The sequence below is a fragment of the Rhinoraja longicauda genome, chromosome 13 (genome assembly GCF_053455715.1).
Source record: "Rhinoraja longicauda isolate Sanriku21f chromosome 13, sRhiLon1.1, whole genome shotgun sequence".
Classification (NCBI taxonomy): Eukaryota; Metazoa; Chordata; class Chondrichthyes; order Rajiformes; family Arhynchobatidae; genus Rhinoraja; species Rhinoraja longicauda.
Window position 1 is genome coordinate 15388775 of NC_135965.1, and position 14581 is coordinate 15403355.

A 14581-nucleotide genomic window follows, 5' to 3' on the forward strand; every position below is an offset into this window, starting at 1 on the left:
AAAAGGAATAGGTAACATTTTGGGTTGAGACACTTATTCCAGCAGACAAAATATGAAGGGTCTCAACCCAAAACCCAATTTCTTTTCTACAGAGATGCTGCCTGACCCGCTGATTTACTCCAGCATTTTGTGTCTAACTTGGATTAATTTGTTTAGCCCACAGTCTTCTACACAGTCACAGATGAAGTTCGTGTTGTCAGTATAGTCTTCAATACTACACTCCTCCCAGTCGTATGGATTACCTCCCATTGTATTAAAAAAGTGTGCCTGAAGAAGGGTCCCAACCCAAAACATCATCTGTCCATGTTCTCCAGAGATGCTGCCTGACCCTCTTAATTTACTCCAGCACTTTGTGTTTTCTTTTGTGAACCAGCATTTACAGTTCCTTGTTTCTATCAAAATGTGCAGGTTGGTTGATTAATTGACTGTTGTAAACTTCCCCTGTTGTGTAGGTGAATGCTACTCTCTGACGGGATTTGAGGTGAGTGCGGGAAGAATAGGTGATAGGGAAAATTAACAGGAAATGTCTTTGCTCAGTGAGCTAGTATAGACTTGATGGGCCAAAATGTCCTCCACTTTGTTATTGTGTGACATATGGAAAAATACAGTGAAACAAACCTGGAGATGAATAGTGAAAACAGACTTATTATTGAAATCTACTTTAGCTACTATGCTGTTCTATTATTGTGCAACTCTCTCTGATTAATGTTCCGAGACTGTGTCACAACATTGGGTGGGAGGATCCACAAATTTCCTTAATGGTTCTGACAGTTCTTTTATTATTTTATGTGGATTATTTATCCTAGATTGAATTGTTCTTGACACTAAATTAATTGCCAAGTTCTCAAGCTGATATTCTGCCAGCCTGCCATGTAAACTGGGACAATTTCTGTGGGTAGGTCACTGTAAAAGTAATCCAGAGTTTTAGATTAAAGGTTTGCAGGCATTAGTTCAAATCCCTCTGTGGGAGCTGGGGACTGAAATTCAGTTAAGTAAATATTACTGACAGATTCTCGTGAAAACCATTCCAGTGCATTGATATCTGTCAGGGATGCAAAATTAGTTTCCTTTTCCCAGGCTGGCCAGTGTGCAATTCCAGATCTAAAACATTGACATCCCTGTGAAATGACCTGGCAATGCCGTTTGATTAAGTTTAGTTTGGAGATACAGCATGGAAACAGGCCCTTCGGCCCACCGAGTTCCCAGCCGACCAGCGATCCCTGCATTCTAACACTATCCGACACACACGAGGGACAATTTACAATTTTTACCAAAGCCAATTAACCTACAAACCTGTACGTCTTTGGAGTGTGGGAGGAAACCAGAGCACCTGGAGAAAACCCACACAGGTCACGGGGAGAACGCACAAATTCCAAACGGACAGCACCCGTGCTCAGGATGAAACACTGGCCTCTGGTGCTGTAAGGCAGCAGCTCTACCACTGTGCCAGATGTTTGAACCACTTACAAAAGTGTATGTACAGAAAAACAGTGGACAGACCACTGGCGTCGACCTCAACACCAGATTTGACGAGGCAATGTAGAAACATAGAATAGCAGATGCTGGCTTACAAAAAAAGACACAAAGTGCTGGAGTAATCCAGCAGTTCAGGCAGTATCTCCGGAGAATATGAATTTTGAGGAGTGACATATTGTAAGGTGGGGGGAATGTTGTGAGAATTGTATCAGGCAACTGAACCATGCCTACAACCAACTAGAGACCGGTCCTGACCTACCATTTATCCCATGGGAGACCTTCGGACTATCTTTAATCTGATTTTACTGGACTTTATCTTGCACTAAACATTATTCCCTTTATCCTACATCTGTACACTGTGGGTGGCTTGATTGAAATCATGTATAGTCTTTTTGTTGACTGGATAGCACGCAACAAAAAAGCTTATCACCGTTCCTTGGTGGACGTGGCAATAATAAACTAAACTAAACTAAACGGTCTGCTTCAGCACTATCTATATCCCAAAAACATGTGTTATGGAAGCCTGATTAGCCACTGTCTAATGCGCCAAGAATAGAGTTAAGTATTGGAATCATGGGAGTAGTTAATATCGAGCATTGAACAGTACAGCACAAAAATAGGCTGTTATTGATATGACACCAAGACTATCCCTTATCTACTTGCACAAAACCCATATCCCTCCATTCTCTGCATATGCATATGCTTGTCCAAAGGTCTTTTAAATACCACTAACATATCTACTTCCAGCACCACCTCCAGAAAGTCACCATCCTTCTATGTAAAAGAAAAGCTGCTTTGCACATCTCCTTTAAACTTTGCACCTCTCACTTTGAAGCCATGCCCTCTAGTATTAGATCTTTTCCATCCTGGGAGAAATTATTCTGACTGTTGATGGGATTGTGTGGAAAATTTGTGAGTAAAATTTGTGTAAATGGGTCTAAATGAGAACTGAGGGCTTAAGGGCCTGTTTTCATGTTGAGTGATTATATATGAGCCCAGCCTGAGGAAACCTAAAATAATTTAAACAGGAGGGATGAAGATTATTTCTAGTGTGGACGGGATAAAGTGGATTTCATACTATCTTCTTCGATATTAAATTTCAATACACTTGTGTAGAAAGGAACTGCAGATGCTGCTTTACACCGAAGATAGACACAAAATGCTGGAGTAACTCAGCGGGTCAAGCAGCATCTCTGGGGAAAAGAAACAGGGAACTTTCCAGGTCGAGAACCTTTTTCAGACCCCATACAGGTGATCTCGATGGGCTGGTTTTAAAGCTACATTTCAGTAGATGCTAGGTATCACAAAATGCTGGAGTAACTCAGCAGGTCAGGCAGCATCTAGGAGAGAGGGAATGGGTGACGTTTCAGGTTGAGACCCTTCTTCAGACAAACCAGTCTGAAGAAGGATCTCGACCCGAAACGTCACCCATTCCTTCTCTCCTAGATGCTGCCTGACCTGCTGAGTTACTCCAGCATTTTGTGATACCTTCGATTTGTACCAGCAACTGCAGTTATTTTCCTACACTTTCAGTAGATGCTAAATAATTCATTTTAATATAAATAGATCTCAGTATGAAACCAAATATTCCCGATGAACACTGGGCTTTTGTTAAAGCTTGTGTAAATCTGGATTCCACTTTGGAGAGGGCAGTCTGAGAGCAAGGGAGATATACATAGTCCACTTGTTCTAACCAAGCTTGGCTTTGCCTTTCTCATTAAAGCAAAATACAGAGAGAAAGAAAATCAGCAAATCCGTTGTTAAAGGAAATAAGGGACCAGTTTTGTGATGCCGATTGCTGTAACAGTGGTAGTTTATTCTCAAAAATGTTGGCTGTGCTCCATTGGACATTGTTTGTTCTACTTTCAGGAATTTTCTGATTGTGAACAATAAGTTCCTGAGTGTGAGCAGTGTGTGAGTGTGAGTACTCTGATGGGACAGGACACCAGGATATTGACTCAATCGTTTTCAATGGATAGGATCTTTCATGATAATTGTAGTGTAACAATTCACAACATCAGAGGACAAGACATCTCTGAGTTGAGATAGAGCCATAAAACCGACCTTTCTCTTCAGCTCTCCCATATTCCAAAACTAACATCAGTTTACATGGATAGGACAGGTTTGGAGGCATATGGGCCAAATGCAGGCAGGTGGGACTAGTGTAGCTGGGACATGTTAGCTGGTGTGGGCAAGTTGGGCCGAAGCGCCTGTTTCCATGCGGAATCACTCTATGACTATACTTCCCTTAATGTACAGAACTGAAAGGGTTAAACTGCAATTTTATTAATAGAAGCACAACGGTCTGCCATTTATGATGAATTCTTAAGGCACTTTGATTTTGCAATGTGTTTAGTTTGGATTAGAGGAAAGAGGGAGTCAGCATTTGTTCTCCACATTTACAATGTCAAAAATAACCTCCTTTATGCCAGCAGAAAGTTCATTGCAGTTCTGTTGGTGTGGAAGGATGTTTTAGCAACAAAAACTGGGAGGCAGTACCTGTCACAAGCTTGGTTAAATAGGCATTACCATTGTGTGAGCACTTTTGGTTTATTCTATCTTTAGAAACTTCTATTGTACGACTTGAAAGCCATTTTTAATCTACATCACAGCAAAGAACCAAAATGTGTGAAATCATAGTTATTAAACATAACCATATGACCCAGCGACAGTCAAGTGCCATCACTTTCCTTCACTCTTAAAGCCTGCTGATGCCTCTCAGCATCTCAGCCTCTTACTGTCATCTCCTCAACCTGAGCTCAATAAAACACATTGTTTGGAATAAAACTCAATTCATACGTTGCTCATAAGGCTTCCAGCATTATCACATGCAGTGTCGTTGGGGGTGAAGGTACCTCAAATTTCTTTCCAGCATGAACACATCACATGCAAAGCTTTGGCCACTATCTTACTGGTACCATGTGCCATCTCATATCCTCCTACTTTCACCTCTGAAAACATGGAAACATAAGAAACAGGAGCAGGAATAGGCCAGTCAGTCCCTCAAGCTTGTTCTGCCAATCAGTAGAATTATGACGAATCCATCATAGGATTAGTTTTATTTTATTTATTTTTTAGTTTTAGAGATACAGCGTGGAAACAGGCCCTTCAGCCCACCGAATCTGCACCAGCCAGCAATCACCCACACACTAGTTCTATCCGACACGCTATGAACAATTTACAGAGGCCAATTAACCTATAAACCTGCACATCTTTGGAAGGTGGGACAAAACCAGAGTGCCTGGAGAAAATCTACATGATTACAGGGAGAACTCCATACAGACAGCACCCGTAGTCAGGATTGAACCCAGGTCTACAATTGCGGCACTGTGCTGTCGGAAACGATGATCATACCCCTAGACAAACGAGCCCACTGCATAAATTTTTAAGGAGACGTTTGGATTTGAACCATGGACCTCTTGATCTGCAGTCAAATGCTCTATCACTGAGCTATGATCATTGAACTTGCCCCTTGGTATCAATTCCACTTTCACATACTCCTTGAGCTCCTTTGAAGTTCAATTGCCTATTAGTCTCCACTATGAATGCACACAATGATTCCAATTCTACAGCTCTCTGGAATAGAAAATCCCATATATTTACAATCCTCTGAGAGCAATTTCCTCTGTCTTAAATGGATAACCCCTTCTACCAGGTACTTGGTTAAAGAATACATTTTCTCAAAATTCCCCTGACAATCCCCACAAAATCCTGTACGTTCCATTATAACCCATTCCTCTACACTTCAATTATTATGGGCACAGCTTGCTAATTCTTTCTTTGTACTCCAATCCCTTCACCTCAGGAACCAATCTAGTGATCCTTCTTTGAACTATGTCCTTCACTAGGGCATCCTTCTTTCAATTTGGAAAACAATTAATTCTATTAGTTTTAAAATAATTGTGAAAACAAATGTGGCATTGGTCCACAAATTCTTATCGAAACGTATAAGATTATTAAGGGGTTGGACACGTTAGAGGCAGGAAACATGTTCCCAATGTTGGGGGAGTCCAGAACAAGGGGCCACAGTTTACGAATAAGGGGTAGGCTATTTAGAACGGAGATGAGGAAAATCTTTTTCAGTCAGAAAGTTGTGAATCTGTGGAATTCTCTGCCTCAGAAGGCAGTGGAGGCCAATTCTCTGAATGCATTCAAGAGAGAGCTAGATAGAGCTCTTAAGGATAGCGGAGTCAGGGGGTATGGGAGAAGGCAGGAACGGGGTACTGATTGAGAATGATCAGCCATGATCACATTGAATGGCGGTGCTGGCTCGAAGGGCCGAATGGCATACATATTGTCTATTGTCTATTGTCTATAAATTAAATTGCTAAATTGGGACAATACTAATTTTGATGGCCTTAGATAGGAACTTGCAAAGGTTTTTTGGGAGAAGCAGTTGTCGGGTAGAAGGATGTATGGCGAGTGAGAAACTTGTAAAATTGAGACAGGGAGAATTCAAGACCAACACTTTCCTGTTAGCATGAAGTACAAGACTGGTGGGATTAGGAAACACTGGTTGAGAAGGGATAGTGAGGCTTTGGTATGAACAAAGTATATGTCAGACATAGGCTGGATGGGATCGTTAATCCCTTGAGGACTATAAGGGATGTAGGAGTCCACTTCGGAAGGAAATCAAGAAGGCAAATAGGAGACATGAGAATCCTTGTCAGATATGGTAACAGAAATTCTGAAGAGATTCTAAAGTATATTAAGGGAAAATGAGTAGCTAGTGTAGATTAATGCTTCCTTTTACCAGACATCCTTTTACCCACCAACTGCTTCTCCCAAAAAACCTTTGCAAGTTCCTATGTAAGGCCATCAAAATTAGTATTGCCCCAATTTAGCTATTTAATTTGTGGACCAGTACCACATTTTTTTTCACAACTAGGCAGACAAAAGATAGGCGCAACAGGTCAGGTAGCATCTCTGGAGAAATGGATGGTGACGTTTCGGATCGGGAACCTTCTTCAGACAGGGAGACAAAAGATTCCCTTAAAGGATCAGTGTGGTTTTCTAAATGACAAAGCACAAAATAGCTAGGTGAGGTCCTAAATAAATACATATCATCTGTCATGGAAGATAGGGAACTCAAGGAAAGAATAGTAAAGTCCTGAAACATATCAACATTACGAAAGACAATAGACAATAGACAATAGGTGCAGGAGGAGGCTATTCGGCCCTTCGAGCCAGCACCGCCATTCAATGTGATCATGGCTGATCATTCTCAATCAGTACCCCGTTCCTGCCTTCTCCCCATACCCCCTAACTCTGCTATCCTTAAGAGCTCTTATGGTGGGACTGTCATATGTTGAAAGACTGGAGTGACTAGGCTTGTATAAACTGGAATTTAGAAGGATGAGAGGAGATCTTATCGAAACGTATAAGATTATTAAGGGGTTGGACACGTTGGAGGCAGGAAACATGTTCCCAATGTTGGGGGAGTCCAGAACAAGGGGCCACAGTTTAAGAATAAGGGGTAGGCCATTTAGAACTGAGATGAGGAAAAACTTTTCAGTCAGAGAGTTGTGAATCTGTGGAATTCTCTGCCTCAGAAGGCAGTGGAGGCCAATTCTCTGAATGCATTCAAGAGAGAGCTAGATAGAGCTCTTAAGGATAGCGGAGTCAGGGGGTATGGGGAGAAGGCAGGAACGGGGTACTGATTGAGAATGAGCTGCCATGATCACATTGAAAGGCGGTGCTGGCTCGAAGGGCCGAATGGCCTCCTCATGCACCTATTGTCTATTGTCTATTGTCTATTTAGCAAGGCCATTGACAAGGGACCATGTGGTAGGCTGCTCCAGAAGGTTAGATCACATTGGATCCAGGGTGCATTAGCCAATTAGACACAAATTTGGCTTGGTGTAAGGAGACAGAATGTAGTAATATAAGGCTGTTATTCAGATTGGAGGCCCAAGACAGTGGTGTGCCACAGGAATCGATGTTGGGCCCACTGATGGTCATCTCTATTAACAACGTGGATGAAAATGTAGGTAAATTAGTAAGTTTCAGATGACACCAAGTTGGTGGTGTATTGAACAGTGAAGAAGGTAGACTCAAGATGCTGGAGTAACTCAGCGGGTCAGGCAGCATCTCTGGAGGGAAGGAATGGGTGACGTTTTGGGTCTGAAGAAGGGTCTCGACCCGATATGTCACCCATTCCAGAGATGCTGCCTGTCCCGCTGAGTTATACCAGCATTTGTGTCTATCTTCAGACCGGAAACGTTTCTTTCCTGAGCAGTGACGAAGGTTGTCTAAGGTTATAACAGAATCTAGATCAAAAGGCAAAGTACCGGCAAGAAGTGGCAGATGGAATTTAACTCAGACAGGTGTGAAATGATGTGTTTTGGGAAGTTAATCCAGGGCAGGATTTACACAGTAAATGGCAGGGCATTGGTGAGTATTGTAGAACAGAAACATCTGGGGCTACACGTATGTAGTTCCCTGAAAGTGGTGACACTGCTGGACAAGGTGGTAAGGAAGGTGAATGTCATGTTTCAATAAATGGGATGTTGAGTCCAAGAGCTGTGGCATCATGTTGCAACTATGCAAAACAGTGATGAGACCACCTGGAATATTGTGTGCAGTTCTGGTCACCATTATTGCCACGACTGGGAGGCTTGAGTTATAAGGGGATACTGGAGAGAATAGACTTTCCCTGGAGCAAAGGATGCTGAGGGGAGACCTTATGGAGTTTTATGCAATCGTGTGCAACACAGCTAAACTGGATTATCACAGTCTTTTTCTCAGGAGAATCCAAAACTCAATGGCACAGGTTTAACTTGAGAGGGGAGAGATTTAAAGGGGACCTGAGGGAACATGGGTTTTTTACGTAAAGGATGGTGGGTATGTGGAATAAGCAGCCAGAGGAAGTGGTAGAAGCAGGTACAATATTTACAATATTTTTAAAAGATTTGGACAGGTAATCAGAAAATTTCAGTGGGATAAAGGGCCAAATGCAAGAAAAAGGGATTAGCTCATGGACATCTTGGTTGGCATGGATATGTTGGACCAGAGGACCTTTAGACTTTAAACTTTAGGGATACAGTATGGAAACAGGCCCTTCGGCCCACCCTCTGCACCGACCAGCGATCACCCCATACACTAACACTATCCTACACACTAGGGACAATTTACAATTTTATCAAAACCAATTAAGCTATAAATGTATAGGTCTTTGGAGTGTGGCAGAAAACCGGAGCACCAGGACAAAATCCACGCGGTCACAGGGAGAACGTACAAAAGCCATGCAGACAGCACCCACAGTCAGGATCGAACCCGGGTCTCTGGCACTGTACGGCAGTAGCTCTACCAATACACCCCTGTGCTGACCTGTTTCTGTTGAAACACGAAATTGCAGATGCTAAAATCTTGCGTAGAACACACAATGTTGGATTAACGCAGCGGGTCAGACAACATGTCTGGAGAACATGGATAAGGGACAATTCGGGTTGGGACCCTTCTTCAGACCTGTTTCTGTGTTGTATGACTCAGAACTGTAAGTAATACTCCAGATGTCATCTCACAGTACCTGTACTTGTAAAATTGCATCAAAACTTGATATCTTTATATTAATTTTCCTTGCAATGAAGGCCTGCATTCTATTAGCCTTACAAATTATTTGGTGTACCTTCATAGTAATTGTTTATGTTTAATGCGTTAGGAAACTGAGATCCATTTGTACAGCGACTTTTTATAGCGTCTCTCTATGTAGTAATTTACTTTTTCAATATTCCTTCCAAATTGGATAACCTCACATTTTCGCACGTTATAGCCCTCCTGTAAAATCAGTTTATCTTTCAGTATCACTGTGCAGGTTCTTTGTTTCCACAACATAAACTTGTTTATCCACCTCTTGTTGCTTATCCACCATCAGTCAATTTGGTTGCAGTATACTTCGTCTATTCATATAGATTGAAGATAATTGAAGTCCCAGTCTTAGTTACAAATTGTCAATCTGAGGATTACACATACAGGAGGAGGAGCCAGCGCTGCCGTCGCAGCTGCGGCTTGCCTGCAGTCCGTCTGTCTTTTATGTTTTTTGTTGTTTTTGTCTGAATTGTAGTTTAATATGATGTAGTGTTGTATGTTATGTTTTGGGGGTGGGGGGGTGGGAGGTGGGAGGGAACGGGAACTGTAACATTCTCTCTCCCGAACGGAGACACGACCTTTGTTCTGTGTTGTGTCTCCGTTCCCGTTGCGGCCTACCACCGGCCATGCACCTGGGACCACCAGGGTCTCTGGTTCGCAGAGCCCACGGCCCGGACTCACCACCTGCGGCGCTGGCTGCCTGCGGATGCTGCGGGAGCGGCTGCGACTCGTCTCCGGAGGCTCCGGCGCGGGCCGCGTGGACGTCGGAAGCCCGCAGACCCCTGGATGGGGGCCGACATCGGGAGCACCGGCAGCGGCAGAGGCAGTGTGTTCGCCCGCCCCGAATCGCGGGGCTTGGGTCGGCCCGCCACGGACCTTTCACCATCCGGCGCGGCCTGAAATAGGCCGCGGGATTTTTTTTCACCGCCCAGCGGGGGCTTCAATATCGGGAGCCCCGACCGCCCCGACGTGGCAACTCTAACAGCCTGACCGCGGGACAAGACGGCAGGGAAGAGAAAAAGACATTTTTGGCCTTCCATCACAGTGAGGAGGGACTGGAGGAGACTCACTGTGATGGATGTTTCTTTTTGTTTGGTGTTAGTTGTGATTGTATGTGTTATTGCATTTTTATTGATTAATCTTATTGGTCTTATTGTTCAACTGCGGGTAATGTTTCATTTCACTACACATTTATGTGTATGTGACAAATAAACGACTATTGACTATTGACTATCCCATTTTTTTTCCAGTTCACTTTTCACTTAGTTTGCCAATACAATGCACTGACTTGGTGTGCTCTTAAATTGTGTAATATCCGTCTCGGCGGCATTTACCAAATGCCTTCTGGAAATTACAAAGCATTATAACTTCTGCTTCTTCCTTACAATAGACAATAGACAATAGGTGCAGGAGTAGGCCATTCGGCCCTTCGAGCCAGCACGACCATTGAATGTGATCATGGCTGATCATTCTCAATCAGTACCCCGTTCCTGCCTTCTCCCCATACCCCCCTGACTCTGTTATTCTTAAGAGCTCTATCCAGCTCTCTCTTGAATGCATTCAGAGAATTGGTCTCCACTGCCTTCTGAGGCAGAGAATTCCACAGATTCACAACTTTCTGACTGAAAAAGTTTTTCCTCATCTCCGTTCTAAATGGCCTACCCCTTACTCTTAAACTGTGGCCCCTGGTTCTGGACCCCCCCAACAATGGGAACATGTTTCCTGCCTCTAACGTGTCCAATCCCTTAATAATCTTATATGTTTCGATAAGATCCCCTCTCATCCTAAATTCCAGTGTATACAAGTCTAGCCGCTCCAGTCTTTCAACATAGGACAGTCCCGCCATTCCGGGAATTAACTTAGTAAACCTACGCTGCACGCCCTCAATAGCAAGAATATCGTTCTTCAAATTTGGAGACCAAAACTGCACACAGTACTCCAGGTGTGGTCTCACTAGGGCCCTGTACAACTGCAGAAGGACCTCTTTGCTCCTATACTCAACTCCTCTTGTTATGAAGGCCAACATTCCATTGGCTTTCTTCACTGCCTGATGTACCTGCATGCTTCTTTCAGTGACTGATGCACTAGGACACCCAGATCTCGTTGTACGTCCCCTTTTCCTAATTTGACACCATTCAGATAATAATCTGCCTTCCTATTCTTACCAAATAAGTGGATAACCTCACACTTATCCACATTAAACTGCATCTGCCATGCATCCGTCCACTCACACAACCTGTCCAAGTCACCCTGCAACCTCATAGCATCTTCCTCACAGTTCACACTGCCACCCAGTTTTGTATCATTTGCAAATTTGCTAATGGTACTTTTAATCCCTTCATCCAAGTCATTAATGTATATTGTAAATAGCTGCGGTCCCAGCACCGAGCCTTGCGGTACCCCACTAGTCACTGCCTGCCATTCTGAAAGGGACCCATTTATCCCCACTCTTTGCTTTCTGTCTGCCAACCAATTTTCTATCAATGTCAGTACCCTACCCCCAATACCATGTGCTCTAATTTTGCCCACTAATCTCCTATGTGGGACCTTGTCGAAGGCTTTCTGAAAGTCGAGGTACACCACTCTCCCTTGTCAATTTTCCTAGTTACATCCGCAAAAAATTCCAGAAGATTAGCCAGCCTATTTGTTGCATTCTCAAAGAACCACAGCGAATATGTTGAACACAATCTCCTCTTCGTAAAACCACTTGACCTTGATTGATTGTGTTAAGATTTTCTAAATGTCCTGCTTTTACCTTCTTAGTAATGGATCGATGCATCCATCTGTCAAACCAGCCATCATTTTCTTTTTTTTTTATCTTGCTCCTCTCTTGGTCTGCAGAATCTCCCAGCCACTTGAGGCCTCATCAAAAAGTAAGTGCCGTATTTATGCTTTTCTTTTTGATTTGTTGCAAGCATAGGTAATTAGATGGATGTCAAGCTGTGAACAGAAACTTTATTGGAGATAGTAACTTACAGTGAAACATTGATGATGTCAAGAGTCAATATCAGTGTTTAATTATCATGTGTACCGACACAGGTAGAGCTGCCAACTTATAACGCCACAGAACCGGGTTCAATCCTGACTACGGGTGCTGTCTGTACAGACTTGGCACATTCTCCTGGTGGGTTTCTCCGGATGATCTGGTTTCCTCCCACACTCCAAAGATGTACAGGCTTGTAGGTTCATTAGCTTCTGTAAATTGTTCCTAGCGTGTAGGATAGTGCTAGTGTACGGGGTGATCGCTGGTCAGCGTGGATGTGGTGGGCCGAAGGGCCTGTTTCCACGCTGTTTCTCTAAGGTCAAAAGTCTAAAGTTAAAGACAATGGAACAATGACATTCTTACTTCCTCCAGTATAACAGGTTCGTAAACACAATGCACATAGATAATATATAATAAACAAAAATTCAATAAATTAATAACCTCAATGCTCATTCAAAAAAAACGACGTCGTTAATGCAACCAAACACAGTCCATAGTTCATATTGTGCCCAAGAGCCTGATGTATGTTGTGATGAAGAAAAATAACTGCAGATGCTGGTACAAATCGAAGGTATCACAAAATGCTGTTGTAGAAAAAAAAGGGTCTCGACCCGAAACGTCACCCATTCCTTCTCTCCTAGATGCTGCCTGACCTGCTGAGTTACTCCAGCATTTTGTGATACCTTATGTTGTGATGAAGCTATTCTTGAATATTCCCCAACTTCCTATATTTTCTTTCCGAAGGTAGGAGTGAAATGAGAGCATGGACAAGGTGGTGTGGGTCTCTGATAATGCCGGCTGCTTTTTTGTGGCAGAACCTGCTCGATATCCCCTCGGTGGTGGGGAGGTCAGTACCCGTGATGGACAGAGTTCAATAATCAGGGTTATACTGCACGGCACAGTTAGTTTCAAAGTGTATACTGGCACTTACATACATTACAGACACTACTGAGCTACACAGCTTGCCACAACGTTGGCATTGGTATCAGTAATTACAATCAAGCTGTGGGACATGCATTCTGTGCAATTCCCACTCATCAGTCTGACATCTTTCACTTCAGCTGAAGGCAGCACAATCAAGAAGCTTAACGGGGAGCATCAATAAACTGCAGATAAATCGAGATGCAACAGCTCAAGGTCATAGATCTCACATTGAGTATTTGGTTCTCCCTGCCCCAATATGTAAATGTATTACATTGATACTGACTTTTTAAATATTTAACTTGCTAGAAATGTTAATTGGTTTGTATTTGAACTTACAGTTCATTTTCTCCAAAAGAGATAATCCGGGAATCACACTGCCACTGTTTCCTCACTGCAGTGTGAAAGTGCAAAAAATTTACTTCACACTTCAAAAGATTTGTCTGACTAAAGATCAATGAGAACAAAGTCTCATGAGCCAGAGTAGACAAAGATTCTTGAAACAGCCTATGACTAATTAATGATTTGGATCAGTAACTGGAGTAACATCAAGTATCGGAATACTTTAATGAAAAACAGAAAATACCAGACCTGTTGAGTATTTCCAACATTTTCTGTTTTTATTTCAAGCTATCTTTAACTTTCTTGCTAATTTCCGTTTTGCTGTCAGCTTACAATTCATTTGCTTGTCCTCTGATTTTTTCATGCTTTGACCTCAGACTTGAGCTTACAAAATTCTCCATATTCATCTGTTGGATAACAGGATAACACTGATCACCTCCCTGAGGCCAAGAACCAATGGAATGCAGATATACCAATGGGGGCCGGGGCTATCAGATGTGTTGAACTCCAGCCATTGTGTCTTTAGACTTTAGAGATACAGCACGGAAACAGACCCTTCAGCCCACCGAGTCCATGTCAACCAGCAACCACCCCGTACATTAACACTGTCCTACACATTAGGGACAATTTTATCAAAGCCAATTAACCTACAAACCTGTTCGTCTTTGGAGTGTGAGAGGAAACCAGGTACCCAGCGAAAACCCACGCGGTCACTGGAAGAACATACCAACTCCGTACAGACAACGCCTGTAGTCAGGATTGAACCCATTTTTCTGGAGCTGTAAGGCAGCAGCTCTATTGCTGTGCCACTGTGCCATCCCTAGCGACGAGGACATGAAGAATGTCATCAGGATGTAACGTATATTTAGCATGATGGATAAGTCCTGTGGGAATGAAGGTAATGGCCAAATGTTAAGAGAGTCAAGAGTGCGTAATTGTCGTACTGTATGTACTGAAACAGAACAATGAATTTCTTACTCACAGCAGCACATCAGACCTCTAAACCAATGCTCATAGATAACATAATATTAAAAAAATAGATTAATTTAAAAACCCCCAATATTATTGAAAAAGGCCCAGATTCCTTAGTGCAATCAAGACAGTTTGGAGTTCATGTTGTGGATGATGGCAAATGTTTTACAGGATACTTGGGACCTTAACTAAATAGTCCTTCTTGGAAGAATTGCGACTTCTGTCAGGAAGTTATATCATTTGGAAATTGTCATTGACCGTGCATTGTACGCAAGGTCATTTGAAAGAAGCATTATTGTT